The following is an 18,955-nucleotide window of genomic DNA, read 5'->3' on the forward strand; positions in this document are numbered from 1 at the left end:
GATTTAAAAAGCACTAGGAGTCAGTTTGTTTTTGTTTGGCTTCAAAGCCAATTTGTTTTCCCTTTCTCTATTTTGGAGGGGAGCTTCAAGAGTTCCTTTAGGAAGGATATAAATCTGTGTCCCTTGGAACTCATTTAGATGGCTTGACTTTTTATTGAGATCAAAGAATCATGGAATTTTAGACTTCAAAGAGACATTAGGGATTATATGGTATAACCTGTCTCCCAAAGTTGGAGATGTCCTTACTGCAGCATCTCTGACAGGTGGTAATGTGGCTTGACTTGCATACCTCCAAGGACAGAGAACTCACCACCTAAAGAGGAACCCCTTTCCATTGTCGGATAGCTTCCACTGTTACTCACGACCTCCACCCACTGATCCCAGTTCTGCTGTCTTGAGCAATGCCAGATGCCATAGTCCTTCAGGGATCAGAAGACATCTGCTCATCTTATCATCTCCTCCAGGTTAAACATGCTCACTTTTGGCTGTATCTCATAGGATTTTATCTTTTAAGTATCTTCCTAGTATTTCTCCTGTGTCCTTTCCTCTATTACTCCTGGACTTAGTTCAGATCTTAGCCTTATGCTGTACGTTGCCTCCAACAGGCTCTCCACTGCCCTCCCCAAAACCATGATATTAAAGGCCAGAATCATCTTTTTAAAACACAAACCTGGGACATCCCTGGTGGTCCAGTGGTTAAGAACCTGCCTGCCAATGCAGAAGACACAGGTTCGACCCCTGCTCCGGGAAGATCACACATGCCTTGGAGCAACTTAGCCCAGGCACCACAGCTACTGAAGCCCACTCACCCTAGAGCCTCCGCTCTGCAACGGAGGAAGCCTCACAATGAGACGCTCACACAGTGAGGAGCAGCCCCTGCTCACCACACTAGGGAGAGACTACGCAACAGTGAAGACTCCGTGCAGCCAGAAATAAATAAAAAGATGAAAAAAGAAAACCCCACATGTCTGCTGGTCACTCTCCACCTCCCCCCCTGCACTGCCATTTGTCTGAATCCAAGACCCCAACCCCTAACAGCACAGAAGACCTTTCAAGGTGGGCTCCTGCCTAAGCTTTGGGCCTGAACTCCCGCCACATCTAACGTGCACGCTATGCTCAAAACATCCTCCCGTCTTCATCCACATCGTCCCCTCTCTCTGCTCCGCCTGTTCTGTCTTTCCCATGAACTCCTATTTAATCTCAAAATCCAGTTGAAAGCTCAGCTCCTCCATGAAGGGAATGCAGAGTTGTTCCCTTCTCTGCTTCTGCAGACCTTCCCAGCCCTCTCCTTCACCATTCACCACCTTGTTCAGCAATTACCAGTGACTATCAGCAATTATCAATAATTATCAACAATTATCTAATTACCAATTAGAATGTAAGCCTTTGAGGGCCAAGAATTCTGTGTTACTCTTGCCATATGATAACTGCATACATAAGTAAATAAACGAATGAGTAAAAAGTAAAAGGATATAAAATACTTTTTCAGAACCTTCATCTGCATAATAACTCCCCTCTGAATTGTTATGTTTCTCTTAAGATCTCTTAAGGACATCTTCACTCTTTGAGTGTACAATACATTTTTGAACCTGAGAACAGAAATTTGCATTTCTCCTATAAAGTTCTATTTGTAGATTTGTTGCCTGTCATAACAAAGTCCTATCTTAATTCTGATATGTGTTATGTTAGCTAGTTCTGTCTCAGTTTTGTAATGTGTACCACTCTTATACCAGAAAAGGGATAACTTTATGTCTTTGAATAAATTACTGACAAAATTGATGACTAGAATTGGGCCAACAGCTCATAACTTTCCTCTAGCAGCTTCCTTCCAGATGCCAACACAACAAGCTATAATACATCTGCTATAAAAAGTTCAATCATCTCCTTATCTTGATACCATTGGAAAACTAGCCAAATCATACATTTTTCTTCGTGTATGGTCTATCATTAAAGCTCAGTATTTGTTTTAAAGAGGAGGTTCTAAAGTGATTAGGGAAGCAAATTAGGGACAATTTTCTTAGATTTTTTTTCCAAAAGTATATTTCAAAAATCTTATCTTTATTCTTGACCCCATGCTCAGTTCATATTGATAACATGAGTCATATCTTGAACCAATAAGGAAGAGAAAAAGATAATTCATTAACTCATTCCCGGTTCCTTCCTAAAGCCAGAGCGCATTCCTCCTCCCCTGTTTCATGTTAACCTTCATAAGCTTTGCATTTTGCTCTTACCTTTACTCTAAAAACACAGGTCTTTGGGTATTTAATCCCTCCCTGTAACAAAATGGCATAGCTAGGTTACAGATTAAATCTTGTCCCCTTAATCAGTTTAGAGTATGTCTCTTACTCCAAGGTGAAAAACCTTGTAGTCTTTTAACAGTTTAAATGTGGGCTCCCTCTGGAAGGGTTCTGATGGTTCTTTCCATTGTTGAGTGTATGCCAGGATCACTGTACTAGAGTTTGCGTCTGTCAAATGGAAAAACAAGATTCATTCGTAAGATCTAAGAGTTATATTGGGGAGAAATAGATAAGCTGTGCTCACTTTTCCAATTTCAGTGATGGAACCGCAGCTGATGCTCCATAAAAAGTGGCTGAGGAGCTAAAATAGCATGGCCCCACTGGCTTAAAGTAGGGACCTTCAACCCTGTCTTAGGCCTTTTAGAAATGTTTCTGGTCCGTTCATAATAGGAGCCAAAAAATGTTACACTCAATGGGAGAAATCTGGGAGTGAGGGCAAGGAATATACAGAGGAATGAAATTTAGAGACTTCCAAATCCCACTGGAATGTACAAATTAAGAGACATGAAATTCAACCCCATCATGGGTCTCATGCATGTTTTTTACTGACCTTTTAATCATGATAGAGCTTTTAAATCCACAAAGAAAGTTGAAATGTCATGACACTAATGTATTTTCATGTGTATTTTGACTTTGAATGAGTCGATCTAACCTTGTTTTTTATTTTCTAAAAAAGCCGTTGATCTATTTGAAGGTAATTGTAACACTGATCCCCCAGAAATCATCCCCACCAAGGTAAAAATGAGATTAAAGCAATTATTCATTAAATTAGGACATCTAAAGAAAACTCAGTGCTAAATTCAGATGATGCCAATACCTTGGTTGTTCAAATTATATTCAACTTTTTCCAAATAAGCTGGTTAGGCATCTAAGAATGAGGCTGTAACCCATTGCCCTGGTGAAAAATGCTAGATAATGTCCCTTCAGCAGTAAAACATTCATGAAGTCCAAAGCACAGTATTACTCATTCCTCACTTCTGACTCAAGTTTTCGGAAATAATCCTTCTTTAAATGTTGCTGCAATGGGAGATATAAAGAGCAAAGTTGTTTTAGCACAAACTTACTCTTGTTTTGTTCAGTTATGAACTGTGTTTAGTTTCACAGTTTTGATCTTGTGCATTCTAGATGATATATTTGCATACATACAAGCATCTCTATATACATTAAAGATAAACCTGCTATGACAGCTCCTATGATTTAAAAGTTCTCTATGCAGCTACTCACAGAAATGCCTTTTACCATAATCTATTATTTTCCACCATGGAAATACTTCATGCCATCAAAGTAAGATAAATTTCATATAACATATGTTGTAATACCCTTTATTTGAGGGTATGACATTGCAGTTATGTATAAGGAAGAGTTGATGAGAAATAAGTGTTTATATACAGTTAATTTTACTTTTGGAAATAAAAAGGGAAAATGGATTTACAAATGTCAGTGCTGTTAGGACATATCTCCCTAACAATAGTAAAAGAAAGAGAAGTGCCTGTCAGTCTAGGTCAAAGGTATTTATTTCTGGGAAATATTTCTAAACCACTCTGGTCTGCTATGATTGTACCCTCCTCTGAAGTTCAATAGAAACTGAATGTTGTTTCACTCATCTTGGCCCTTAACTATAGCCCATCTTATATTCAAACATGGAATATGAAGTCAACTGGGGATAGGCTTGAATCTCATCTTGGTCTTCCTCAACAAAAAGGAGCAATCTTCCACAAAAGATTATTTTAAGGATTAATAAGCTAATGAATGCAAAGCATTCATCCCAGGGCCAGGCACACAGTAAGAAGTGTAAAACCTATAGCTATTACTACGATTTGACCGTTATTGTGGATTATAAACTCACCGAAACATTGAAAGGTGAAGTGTCATGATGTTTGCAACTTACTTTCAAATGGTTCCAGGAAAGAAAAAAAGTGTTTTGTTTTGTTTTTTTTTTTAATCCCATGGGTATACCACATTTCATGATGTACATGAGGCCTCACTGTCAGATGGCTCCCCAGTCGCTCTCTCCATGTGTCTGCTTTATTCACCACATCACACTCTCAGCTCACCAGCTCTCCAAACCTATGACTCCATCCTCCAGCTCTTAATACTCTTCTGATGGGACTTCTGTTTTGATAACTAATTTAGTTTCTGGCTTGTAGTGAATCCTTTTTCATGATTTTGCCAATTCCTTAACTTTTTAAACTTAAAATGCAACCTTTCAATGTATATTTGTGGTAAAATAGACAATTTAATCTGTCCTGAAACATAGAGAGGAAAACAAACAAAGGTCGGCCTCCTCTCCACTTCATGGATCCACTTCTCAAAACAACTGCTTTTCATAGTCTAGCTAGTACTCTCTCAGGTAATTTTTCTATCCATATTCAAAGATAGGTACATTTCTATTTTTAAAATTGATATATATATATATTTTTTTTCTTATCTTATTACATGGCTTGGACTTCTATAATGATGTAAATTATCAGTAATAACAAATAACCTTAAATTATTTCTGACTTTCCCCTTTTCCAGTCATAGTCCCATTTTTAATTATTTCTTTTTATAGTCTCTGCCAAAATAAAGTCTTATTTTGGGACTATCTTAATTTATCTACAGGTAAGAGAAATCGACCAATTAGACTCTTAACTCCTTAAAGCAGGAACTACTTACACTTTGCATTTCCTTTTAGACTTATTCATTCATTTGCTCTCACCACTTGTCCAGTAAAAGGACTAAATAAAATTACCTTTTATCTGGAAGTGAAGTCAGTTTTGCTACAGATTAGTTCTGATGTACTAGAAGTGCGCCATGCCTGTTCTGCAAAATGCTGTTGGAGGCTGAAAACTGAAATTTAATAGCTTTTAGTAAACATACTTCAAGCAAGTTTTGTCATTTTAGGCCTGCTGTGACTAACAATTAGGTGACCACATGCAATAATTTGCCTAAATAAAGGTGTCAAATGAAAAGCTAACAAGACCTGCTAACTCATTTTAATTTATTATTTTTGTAAAATCCAATAAAACCTATGGACATACCCATTTCTAGGGCTGGAGTTGAGATCAGCAGAAAGGATGATTGATGAAAGTAGGACATCTCTATAGTAAACCACAATGCATCCACAACAATATATTTTTCCTGCAAAGTCAGACAGTGAGCTGACCACACAGGCATAATATCCAGTCTGTTAAACAATAGGAATATGGTCTTCCTCAGGAGAAAACTGCACCTACAGTCATTAAATCTCTATATTTTGCTGTAAGGAATTTGAGTGGAAGGAGTCATTGAATTTTTGTAACTGAGTCATGAGAGAACGTTCTGGAGTGAATTTTATCATATTGAATTATATCTTTAAAAGGCTGTTATAAAAAATCCTAAGTCAATGTATCTTGCTATCACTTTTGTTCTTGTGGTTATGATGTCTTTTCAATTATTAGACTTGTGTATGAGAAAATTCGTACTCTTGGAAAACCACTGAAGTTTTTCAAATTAAAATACAAAGAAAAAAACTGATATTTTCTTTTAAGAGGTAAATGATTAATTCTGGGTTTTTTAAGGTGGAAGAAATGAGTTTTCTCTTTGACAGTGATTAGCTTCCTAGTATAGTGATACTATGTAACGTAACTGAAACATATGGAATTTCAACCTTAATTTAACTTGCATATTTTCTTTGCTTTGCATCCTGTACTCAAAAAGAAATGACAGCCTAAAACCAGGTAGAATTTTATGGTACTACATCAGAAGACTCTTTATGTTAGAAAGGAAACTGATTTCTTTGATCTGAGCTTAGGTTTAAAGTAATCGAATTGTCTGTAGAATTCAATTCTCTACTAGATTATCTCAGCCTATTTTCAAAGTTGCCCCCCTAACAGGGTTTCTCCACCTGTTTTTTCATTATTACCCCTCTATAAACCTTTTAAGACAATTTTTTCCCTAATTGCCCCCTCTCTCATGAATTTTAATACTACACTCTATATGTAACATAATCTATGCTTTATCCATAAAAAGGGTAGGTTTTTCATCAACAAAATTAATTTTTACTCCTTTGGGGTGCTATCATCCCTGTTGAGAATGCATGAAGTGAAGTCAAAGTCACTCAGTCATGTCCAACTCTTTGCAACCCCATGGAATATACAGTTCATGGAATTCTCCAGGCCAGAATACAGGAGTGGGTTGCCTTTCCCTTTTCCAGGGAATCTTCCCAACTCAGGGATCAAACCCAGGTCTCCTGCATTGCAGGCAGATTCTTTACCAGCTGAGCCACAAGGGAAGTCCGAGAATACTGGAGTGGGTAGCCTATCCTTCTCCAGCGGATCTTCCCAACCCAGGAATTGAACTGGGGTCTCCTGCATTGCAGGTGAATTCTTTACCAACTGAGCTATCAGGGAAGCCCTTGAGAATGCATGGTGTACCTTTAAAATTCATGTGTGTGTCTGAATGTATGTATTTTACTTTGCTTCCCCTATACAGGATTCAAAATTTCTTTCAGCAACTCAAATTTAACATTTACAAATTTAAGTAGATAAAATTTAATTTAAATAGATTAAACTTAAGAAAAATTTGGAAAAATACATAAATATTTTTAAATATGGTAAGCTTGGATAAAACATCAGGCAGACTTCAAAATTATTTTTTTCTGAGAATATTCATTGACCTCAGCATTTGTTTATGCTGTTAACTGGGGGAAGAGCAACATACAAAATTATATAAAGATAGTTTATAAATTTTTAAAAAAATACAGACATACATGTATACAAATGATTGGAAAACACTCATTAAAATGTTAAAAGTTCCCCCTGGAGTGAAAGATTGCAGATGAGTGGATTTCCATCTCAACCTTAAACGTGTATGTCCAAGTTTTCTATTATGAGTTTGCATCACCATTATAGTTGAGGAAAAATGATTATCAACAAAATATTTATTGAAATTAGCTCATACCAGGGGAAAATGGAATCATGTGTATTTTATAATGCTTGACGTAATGCATTTCTGTAGCCTTTGGGGAAAAGTTTTGGTTTTTAGTTTACATGTCATAGATAATGGTACACAATTTCCAGTCCTTTATCTCCTTTGTATTTTCAATGCTTCCTCAGCAAAAGCATTAACCCTTAGCAAATGACAAATTGACAATGACCTAGGTTTTTAGAAACTATCCTTCTGTAGAATAAGCTTTAATGTATTTCAAGGCTACAGGGGAATCATTCAGCAAGCAAACGTTTGCTGATGAGCTTTTAAAGAGAGTGAATCCCTAAGCAACGACAAGCCATTATGCACTTGATTTCAACAGAGCCTATTTAAGTAATGACTCAGATCCGAATATCAGCAACTGTGGGGGCTACCGAAGGAAAGGCACTTCAAATATCATTTGAGCACACAGTTCACAGAGTACTCTTACTTGATGCTCCCAACAACCCTGAGTGCCACTTGATTATCACTTGTGGGTACACACGGGGCAAATGAAAGAAGTGGTATCCCAACCCAGGACTTTGACTTCAGATTCTGCATTCTCTCCTTCTTTGGACCATTCTTCCTTTCTAAATAAAATCAGTGAGTACTTTAAGCATGAGTAAAGTAACCAAAGCAATTAACCAGGACTTACAAGCTTACCAAGAATGGTTTGTTATCAGTTCAGTTCAGTCGCTCAATGTCGACTCTTTGCAACCCATGGACTGCAGCATTCCAGGCCTCCCTGTCCATCACCAACTCCCAGAGATTACTCAAACTCATGTCCATTGAGTTGGTGATGCCATCCAACCATCTCATCCTCTGTTGTCCCCTTCTCCTGCCTTCAATCTTTCCCAGCATCAGGGTCTTTTCCAATGACTCAGCTCTTTGCATCAGGTGGCCAAAGTATTGGAGCTTCAGCTTCAGCATCAGTCCTTTCAATGAATATTCAGGACTGGTCTCCTTTAGGACAGACTGGTTGGATCTCCTTGCTGTCCAAGGGACTCAATTAACCAGGACATACAACCTCACCAACCCCGGTTTGCTGCAGGGCAGAGTTTAAACATACCCCCACTCGCTCCCACACTCCTGTGGCCCCACAGAAAGAGCCACTGGCGGCACTGGGAGGGCCTGCAGACCAGCAGGAAGGCTCCGTCCAGACCGCCATCCCCAGGTTCTGCCTCAAAACCTCGGTCCTCTCCTCCGGTGCTTGCAGGATTTAGAGGAGGGGCAGGATGGAGCGAAGGGAGAAGGGATGAGACCACAGTGTTTCAGATGGCCGCGCAGGGAGCCCGCACCGTGGTGGACTCTCTGAGGACTCTCAGCGCCCCGCGTGCGGCGGGCAGCGTGCGGCAGGCAGCGCACGCCTCTTGTCTGTGCAATTCCAAGTCAGCCCCGTCCACCCTCCCACGCCTGCATACCTTCAGAACACCAGCCCAAACGCCAAAACACCCGCAGACTACACCTCTGCATGACGGATCCACTCAGTCTATACTGGGATGGAAAAGCAGCTTACATGTTAAAAATATATAGGACTTAGGACTTCCCTGCTGAGCCAATGGTTAAGAGTCCTCTTGCCAACTCAGGAGATGAGGGTTCGATCCCTGGTCTGGGAAGATTCCACCGGCCGGGGGGCAACTCAGCCCGTGAGCCGCACCCACTGGAGCCTGTGCTCCGGAACAAGAGAAGCCCCCACGATCAGAAAAGCCCGAGCACCACAACAAACAATAGCCCCTGCTCAGTCGTGTCCGACTCTTTGCGACCCCATGGACCGTAGCCCGCCAGGCTCCGCTGTCCATGGAATTTTCCAGGCATGAATTTTGGAGTCAGTTGCCAGTTCCTACTCCAGGGGATCTTCCTGACCCAGGGATGGAACCTGCATCTCTTGTGTCTCCTGCTTTGGCAGGCGGGTTCTTTACCATTGTGCCACCTGGGAAGCCCCATATGCTCACTAGAACTGGTAAAAGGAGAAAGACTGACAATTCCCAATGCTGATAAGGATGCAGAGAAAGGGAAACTCTTCCACAGTGACAGTCGGTAAGTAAAATGCCACGACTGCTTGGAAAAGTAATTTGGTAGGTTATTATATAGTTAGATGTTTACCTATCCCATGACTTAGTCATTGAACTTCTGGGTCTCTATCCCAGAGAAATGAAAACATGTATCTACCTCAATAAATGTGTGTGGAGACTTCCCAGGTGGCCCAGTGGTTCAGAATTGCTGCCAATGCAGGGCACGCGGGTTTGATTCCTGGTCTGGGAAGATTCCACTTGCCGTGCAACAACGAAGGCCAGGAGTCACAACTGCTGAGCCCACACACTACAAGCACTGAAACCCGTGCCTGCCTGGAGCCCGAGTGTCACAGGAAGGGAAGCCGCTGCAAAGAGAAGTCCATGCACCACAACTGGAGAAAAACCGTGTGCAGCCACGAAGACCCGCTGCCGCCAAAAACAAACAAGAAATATATGTGGATGTGCCTAACAGCTTCGTTCATAACAGCCCCAGACTGAAAGCAACCCGGATGTTCATCACCGACGAGTGAACAAATTGTGGTATGGATTACTACTCAGTAATTTAAAAGGAGCAAAAACACTGACACCTCAATAATACAGATAAATCTACATAAATCATAAATAAGGTACATAAATAATGTAGATAAATGTCAAAACCATTATGTGAATGATGCAAAAGAATATACACTGTATAATTCCATTTATATAAAATTCTAAAGCCGGCAACACTTATATTCACAGTGATTGAAGTCAGCGCAGTGGATGCACAGGAGAGGGGTGAGGGGAAGAAGCAGGGGTGGGTGGAACGCCAAGAGGTGGGATGGACCTGTACTGGGGGATGGGGACAGACGCGACGAGTGTGTGCTGAAGAACAGGTGGACACGTGGGTCACCTCATCAAACACCATACTTTAAGTCTGTGCAAGGACTTCCCTGGTGGCTCAGACGGTAAAGCATCTGCCTACAACATGGGCAACCTGGGTCTGATCCCTGGGTTGGGAAGATCCCTTGGAGAAGGAAATGGCAACCCACTCCAGTACTCTTGCCTGGAAAATCCCATGGATGGAGGAGCATGGTCGGCTACAGTCCACAGGGTCGCAAAGAGTCAGACGTGACTGAGCGACTTCACTTTCACTTTCACTAAGTCTGTGCATTTAATGACAAGCAAATCATGCCTCAATAATTTAATACCAAGTTTTAACATACATGTTTTCTAAAAATAAAATGTACAATACTCTGTAACTCAAAGACAACAAGAACATTCCTTTCACAGAAGCTACTGATTAAAGTCTATGAGTCTTTCTGTCTGGGCACATATAAGGACATAGGATCTCACCTAATCAAGATTTCATTGCATGTGTTTAAATCATATCTATCTTCTTAAGACTGTGGGATCTAATGCTTTCATTCTATTACCTTCCTGACCGCTCTGTGTGTGTGTGTGTGTGTGTGTGTGTGCGTGTGTGTGTGTCTATGTGTGTATATCTGCGTGTGTCTATGTGTGTGTTCCCATAGGCAACAGATAGCCAGTTATGGGTCAAAGATGGTCAGTGGACAGCTCTACTGACATGGAGATAGGCAACACATTTTGAGCTCTGAAGTGACAAATTTAAATCATTTTATTTCAAGGCCTGTGTTTTGTGTGAACCATGGTAGGTACCCAACAACCGTTACTGAATGAATGAGTGATTGAATAAGTGAATAAGTCAATCTTCATCCTTCACTTACTATAAACATTTTATTTAGTGGGCACCAAAAAATTTTACCTGGCTTTCATGTCCCTTGCCACCTACTCTATGTAAGCATATAATAAAAATAAAGCAACAGCAAAAAAAAAAAAAAACACTGAGAGTGATCAAAAGGAAGTATATATGATATGAACAGGGGAAATCAGAGATAGCATCTAAGAGGATATTTTCTCTCCTTTCCCCTGACACTTGTTTACAACCAAATGTCTTCTGATTCAAAGAGAAAAAAGTTGGGACTTCCATGGTGCTCCAATGGTTAAGATGTCGCCTTCTAATGCAGTGGGTGCAGTTCCATCCCTGGTGGGGGAGCTAAGATCCCAAATGCTTTGGGGCCAAAAAACCAAAACATAAAATGGAAGCAATATTGTAACAAATTCAACAAAGACTTCTTAAAAATGGTTCACATAAAAAAGTTTTTAAAAAAGAAAAAGTTGTTTAGTATTTCTAATTAAAAAGTAATATAGTCCATGTAATTCTGGCTTTGACCCTGGATAGATGGGGGGGCATGATAGGATAAAAATTTGAATATGAATATGAATGGTTCAGTATCAATGTTAAGTTTCCTGATTTCAGTAACTTTGCTGTGGTTGTGTAAGAGGGTATCCTAGGTGTTAGAAAATACATGGTGAAAGACTCAAGGGTAAAGAGAAAAAAATACTAACAAGTCTATCATAAATAGTGTGGAAAATATAGGAAAGTATAAAGAACATGAAAATCACCCACAGTTCCATCCCTCAGAAAAAAGGTACAGTTTTGGAGACACATAGTTTTCATTTCTCATTTAAGTATATGCCTACATCACTAAATATCCCTAGAAAAAATTTTTCAGTGGTTGGATAGTGCCATGACCTGTTTTACCCCGCACCTATTATTACACACTATAAATGTTGCAACATCTTCACTATTGAAATTACACGGTGATAGCCTGTCATACATTCCCCTGTCCTAAGAGACTAGCATTTCCATATGATGTTAAGAATGAGGAAGGGAGGTCGGCCTGCATCACAGGGCTAATGGACGGACTGGTTAGATGGTGGGAGACCAGTGGTACCTTGAAAGAGCCACCGGTCTGTGGTCTGTGGTCTGCGTGAGATGCCGGCGGAAAGGTGGCCACACCCCACCTCTGTCCCGCCCAAAACTGCGCGTGTCATGATGCTCACAGGGAGACAATGGCTACGCTTCACATGCATCCGGCTTTCTCTGTTCAAACTCACTGTATGTCTGTTCGGAGGAAAATGAATTCTCACTAAACTCGGTCATCTTTTTTTTTTTTTTTTTTGCGATAGAGCATGTGGGAATCTTAGTTCCCCAACCAGGGATGGAAACTGTGCCCCCTGCATTGGAAGCACAGAGTCTTAACCACTGGACCACCAAGGAAGTCCCTGCTCACATCTTTTTAACACCACGGCAAGCAGGATGTTAGTACTGACCGAGGGAAAGCTCGAAGCACACGCTGTCCAAGCGGACTGGCTGTGATAAAAAATGTTCTTTATCCGTGCTGTCCAACCCAGTAGCCCACAGCATGCATGACAAGCGTGCTTTCAAAATGTGGCAGCTGCGAGTGAGGAAATGGAAGTTTTAACTCTATTTAATTTTAAGAAATTTTAAAATTTAAACAGTGATGCGTGGTTGCTGTGTTGGACAGTGAACAGTACGGCCACGAAAGGTGTGGTTCCTGGGCCTGCAGCTTGTTAGAAGAGGGCAGTCTCAAGCCCTGCCCCGGCTTGCTGAGTCAGAACTGGCATTAACGAGACCCCCGGAGACTCACCCATGGTCAAGTCTGAGTAAGTTGCCCTGTATCTCGAAGGAGGCAAGTCCTCAACATCATCTTCTGAAGAGGCCTGAGCTGGGAGCTGTGGGGTTAGAGGAGATGGGAGAACACTTGGAGATTCTCCTTTTAATATCCTTCGCTGGTTCGATTTTGATTCAACAAGTATGTACGGCTTTTAAGATTTGTAATACAGTCAAGATAAAAAGGATGGTGGACTCACCCCCACAGGTGTATACAGTTAACACTCCTGTCTCGTGAGCCAGTGAACAAGAAGTCAAGTGCACACCTTCTTCTGATGAGTGGGACCGATTTGAATTCAAGGACAGAGGCACGTAAAACAAAGAAGTGAGGGTTCTCTATCTCTCCCCTCATCCTAAGAAAACCCTCCGTATTTAACATAAATTTAATTAATTACACTGCTCGACACCCTGTTGCCTGCCATCCAAGAGTGGTTAATGAAATTCACCCTTTCTGAGCCAAGAACCTAACCACCAGGCTGGTTTGCATCCAGAAGATAAATAGTGCCTGCGGAATTTAACTGAAGCAGGTACTTATGTGAATTCTGGGTTTAATGAGGTTTTTCAACTGAAGAACACATTTCCTTTCCATGGTTGCTAATCCACAAAGAGAAAAAATTCTAGGAAAAAGTAATTTAAAAATTCCTGACCTTGGGGGTGGGGATAGAAGTTGAGAAAAATAAATATTAAAACTTAATCAATATGATCTTCTTGAAAGTACTCATCAGAAAAAGATTATTAGCTATATCAAATAATAAAGAGATTTCTTCTTTATTATTATTTAATTTCTTATTATTATCTTACTATTATCTTCTTCTTATTATTATCTTACTATTATCTTCTTTTTATTATTAGCTATATCAAATAATAAAAAGATTTCTTCTTTATTATTATTTTCTTTCTTGTTATTATCTTACTATTATCTTCTTCTTATTATTATTATCTTATTGTTATCTTATTATCTTATTTCTTATTATTAGCTATATCAAATAATAAAGAGACATAATTTGTAAATTATAACCCAGTGGCCTTCAAACTTTTTGGTTACACTATACAACATGAAAATAATTTTACACACAGATATTCACACCACACATATAACTTTACTAAACACAAAAGTTTATCCCTACCCTAAGATGCAGTGTTTTCTATTTTATTGTACATTATTCTATATATTCTATCCTATTTCAGTGTTTTGAAAGTGCTTGTTGTAACCTGCAACACTAGCTTCATAACTTACTAATAAGTCAAGAACTGTAACTTGCAAAACATTTTTTTAGACAAGAGAGGAAAAGGGGGAGAAGAGAAGTTGATCGATTGATCAATTGATTGATTCAAGAAAGACAAAAAGGAAGATAAGCTATCCAAGAGACGGGGAGAAGGACAGATAATGTCAGAAATAGAAGAAAGAGAGAGAGGAACAGTGATTGATCCCAGTCCCTTCAATCTGTCTTGCCCAGGTCAATGCCTGCTGACCCTAAGTGGTGTCCTCTCACCCACAAGCCTCTCACCCATTCTCCTGCTCTGGGCTTCCATGTCCTCCCAGTATCCTCCATTCCCTTATTCTGTGGCCTGGTACCTCTTAGTCACCTGAAAGCATTTTTTTTTTTTTTTTGCACTGATCAGCAAGTCCTCTCTGGGGGCCTTTGACCGGTTTCTCTCATCTCCAATCCTTTCTCCATGCCTCTGCTGATGGTTCTTTCTCCTTGTCTGCTTTCCCTTGACTGTCTAACCTTCTCTTTGCCTCCATTTCTTCTCTCTCTTTGGTTCCTGACTGTGCCTCTCCCATGACTGCCTACGACCAGATCAATGTCAAACACTGTGTTGGGTTCACAAATCCAACTGCATGAGCACCGTGGAGGGTAAGCGGGTCAAGCGAAAAGTTATGTGGCACTGCTTCTGGAACGCTGAGCACCCCTAGACCTTGGAGCAAACCCTGGCAGACCACCAAGGTGGCCTGGCCTCCGTTCTAAGACACCCTGGCCTGGGAGTTCTGTGGTCTGTGACTGTGAACAGAACTGATGTGATCGTGGTACTCAAGAGAAAGGACGAATAACCGGAGAGGCTTCTGCAAATGGCGGCCTGTGGAAGGAAAGGTTTGTGAGGACACAGTGGCAGACTGTGGGTAGGAGTCTCCAGCAGGAAGCCCCGTTAGCAGGCTGGACCAGTGCCCACCCCTGGGACAGTCAGGATCTAAACCACTTACAGCAACAGAAGGAAAGACAGGAGAGGAGAGGTGCTTTCAAAGAAGAACCTCAAGTTATAGCATCTTGGCCTCCTTAGCCTGGGCCAAGTTTTTAAAACCCGCAAGAGCATGGGAATCCTGCAGGAGCCATTCCAAAGACAACCCTGAGCCCACTCTTCAAAGCTCTTGAAACTTCAGAGCACACAGATGAAAATTAAATTACTCCAAGGAGAAAAAACACAGGAGAGGAGTTTTTTGAGGATGCAGAGCTGAAGCCTGGTTCGCATTCAGCCAGGAACAGCTTGCCAGCCTTGGCTGCTAGTTCCTTTTCTGCATCCCTGAGACAGGAAATTACATGAGGCCCAAAATACGCTCCCCTACAACGCCATGACGGAGCGCAGCTGTCCGACAGCTCTTCCTGCATCCGGGCTCCGCACATGTGTGCGTTGCCAACACGTTTGCTGAGCACTTACCCCTGGGCGAGGCGGGCCCACCGTGAGCACTGTGTTAGCCCTGCGTGTGAGCCTAGCCCAGCAGAGGAGGGTCTGGGCTTCGGGAGGAAAGGAGTGCCCTTCGCCCTCTGGCCAAATCCCCTAGCACTCCTACTGCCTGGGTCATCGCTGCCTCTCCTCCTAAGGACCTGGGGATCCCTCCTACCTCTAACCCCAGGACCAGCCTCTTTCGCTTGAGGTACTCTCTACCAGCAGGCGTTTTGACTCACCGATGTCTATGAGTGTTTAAGAAGCTCCAGAATAGAAGGTAACATATCGAAATTGTTAAACGTGGCTTTCTAGAAGACGTGAGGGTGTTTACAGCTAGCAAAGTGCTGTCTGGGGCTCTTTTTTCCCTGAACTCATCAATCCATCGCCTGGACCCTGTGTTTTCTTCACCGAAAGAGAAAGATGGGGAAAGATAAAGAAAAGAAGGGAGGGAAGAAGGAAGGAAAGAAGGAAAGATTGTGAAATATGAAGAAAAAAACAGACCTTCCTTCTTTCCCAAAGTGGAAAACACTTTTTTTTTTCTTTTAGTGCCTGGCAGAGAATGTATGGTTGCGAATGTTACCCGGTACTAAACCAGATTAATTTTCCATTCAAGAAGAAAAGCAAGCAAATTGGGCTAAAAGAGGCGAATTGCATTGCATGGACCTATTATTTAGCACGTTTGAAATGAAAGCCAATACTGCTATTGAAGTGCAGGCTGAGAGCTTTCCCTTCCTCTATCTAACGCCCGCCCACAGGTTGCCTGGCAACCACATTACAGTGCTGAGAACACTCCCCAGCGATAACTGACCCTGCATTTTAATTTTTGTGCTGATGCTTAAGTGGGACAAATAAATAAATGCCATCTCCCTGAAATGGTACTCATCTCGACTAAAGAGCTGCATGTGTAGATTACAGGATGGCAAATAGAGGGGTTAAAAAAAAATTGGTAAAGTCTTTCTCTTTTCAGGAAGACGTTTAAAAATTATGAAAACTCTGGGTAGGCGTGTGGAAAAACCTAGTCAAATGGTGGAATGAAGCTAAGAACGAATGATGAATTTCACCAAAAGATTTTTAACATCTATAGTAGCATAAAGAATTAAATGTTAATTTTTATGATCCCTTAATTGGAATAGTTCTTCCAAAACTAGGAAATAACACTAGATATGATATGCTAAAAGGATCTGGTGGGCCACATATGAGCCTAACATGACCCTCACGTGCAGGAAATACAATCCTTGAAGTGCATGGTAGAAAAACAGAGGCAGGTTAAATTGGAAGGTTTCACGTCCACATGTAGATGCTGCTCTGTGTTTTGAATAAAAGACTTCGAAGGGAACAGTCTCCGTCCATCGTTCTTTATTGACAGCCTTGAAAGATGTGTCCCCTGTAGTTATTTAAGTGTTCCTAATCTGGGGGCTAAGAATGTTTTTGCCATCTCTGAAAATCCCATCCTTATAGTTCGCCATGAAGATGAAAACGAAGCGTGGCACGCCACTTATCACATGAACATGTAGCAGGATTTCTGCCTGGAAACTTAAGCTCTTACCTGAAAGCATACTTTATGTACTTAACCAAAGAGCAAAGATTTAGGATTCAAATTCTGGCTCCCCAGCTTATCGGTGGTGGAACTCAGTGAGTAGCTGGCTGTCTGATGTCTTCATTGGTAAGGAGGATACGTGTAATAATCACCTCCCTGAATAGTCGTGGGCTGAGATCCCCGAACACACTGCTGTTGTGTGGTCAGTACTCAGTTTCAGCTATCATTCCTGTTGGCCATGCGTGTGCATGCGGTCAGTCGCTTCGGTCCTGTCTGACTCTCTGCAATTCTATGGACTGTAGCCCGCCAGGCTCCTCTGTCCATGGGATTCTCTAGGCAAGAATACTGGGGTGGGTTTGCCATGCCTTCCTCCAGAGGATCTTCCCCACCCAGGGATTGAACCTGGGTCTCTTGCGGGTTCTTTGCCACTAGCGCCACCTGGGAAGTCACTCTTGGCTATGAAGCATGGTCCTATGAGTGCAGAGACTTTGACCTATTGCCCATATCCGCCCTTTCTGGCGATGATGGAGTTATTCTCCTAGCTTCTAGGGATACTGCTCTGAGACAGCCATCAGCTCTGAACTTCCTTGAAACTCCCTCAGCTAAAGATCTCTACCTAGCCTGAATCATGTGAACTTTCTGGGGCAGTCTAGAACCAGTGAGCAGTCACCCTGGGGATACAAAGGTCCAGCCCCCTCACTCCAACCCAGGAGAGCTGGGGAGGGCCACTGCTGATCCAGAGCTCCCCATGGGGTTCCCTGAGGCCTTTGGTGGCCTGTAATGGAGCAGGACTGGGTGGGGCCTTCCCAAGATAGAGTTCCCCCACCCCACCCATGCCCTCCACCTGCCTATTGTCTGTAGAAAAATGTTAGTCAAAGGACAAATTCAATCAGAGAATGAAAAACTGCAAAAGCAAAGAAAAGCAAACAGGACAAAATAATAATAGCTGAGTCATTAAATGGGCTTCTCCTCTGGTGGCTCAGTGGCAAAGAATCTGCCTGCAATGCAAAAGACACAGGAGAGGCAGGTTCGGTCCCAGGTCAGGAAGATCCCCTGGAGGAGGCCATGGCCACCCACTCCGGCATTTTTGTCTCGAGAATCCCATGGACAGAGGAGACTGGTGGGCTACTGTCCTTGGGGTCACGCAACCGAACACAGCAGCGTGACAGGAGTCATTCAACAAAGGCAAAGGTCTTTAGCTCCTTCTCAGGGGCCACAGATAATATCCTGAGTCACGTCCTTTAAGCGGCTTTACAGATACGCAAACTTCCACCCGGTAGAAGAAGTTACCGGACTGGAGCTGTGACACAATCCGCTTTATCTTACACACTTCCGAGAGCTGGACTCCAGGAGATGGGAACAAACCAACCTGGGAACTGAAGATTAACTGCACTTCAAACAATCAAGGTGACATGATCAGACCACTGCAGGATCAATTTCAAGACGACTGCGCGTAATTCCCACCCCCAGCCCTGTCCCTTAACCCCTGAAACTCCCCTTTTAAAGCTCTTGACCCCTGATTGGCGGTAGGCTTTGGGACATGAATCTACCTTCTCCCCAGGTCAGCTTCCTGAATGAAGGAACCTCTCTTTAGCTACCGACGCTTGTCTCTTGAGCATCAACTTTCGAGGGGCGAGCGGCCAGACCTGGGTTGGGAGCCCACCTACGTTCAGCTCCTCCGTCTGTCTCGTCCTGCCTCCTTCTCTCCCTTTCTGCAGCTGCAGATTTCAAGGCCTGTACCTAAGAAATACCCTGCATACCAGCGCGCGTCTCAGAGTCTGCTTCCTGGGGGATGAAACTTCATAAATATATTTAGGAGGAGTGTTAGCAATTGTGGTGTAATTATCTGTGAAAAGAGTAGGTTACCCAACTCAGCATATGGCCTGATCTCAACTAGGACAGACTATCTACCTGAGTGCATTCGGCTGGAAGTCTGGAAAGCACACGAAGGTTAGCAATGCTTCTTTTTGTCTGGTAGGAT

The sequence above is a fragment of the Cervus elaphus genome, chromosome 19 (assembly GCF_910594005.1).
Source record: "Cervus elaphus chromosome 19, mCerEla1.1, whole genome shotgun sequence".
In the NCBI taxonomy this organism is placed as follows: domain Eukaryota; kingdom Metazoa; phylum Chordata; class Mammalia; order Artiodactyla; family Cervidae; genus Cervus; species Cervus elaphus.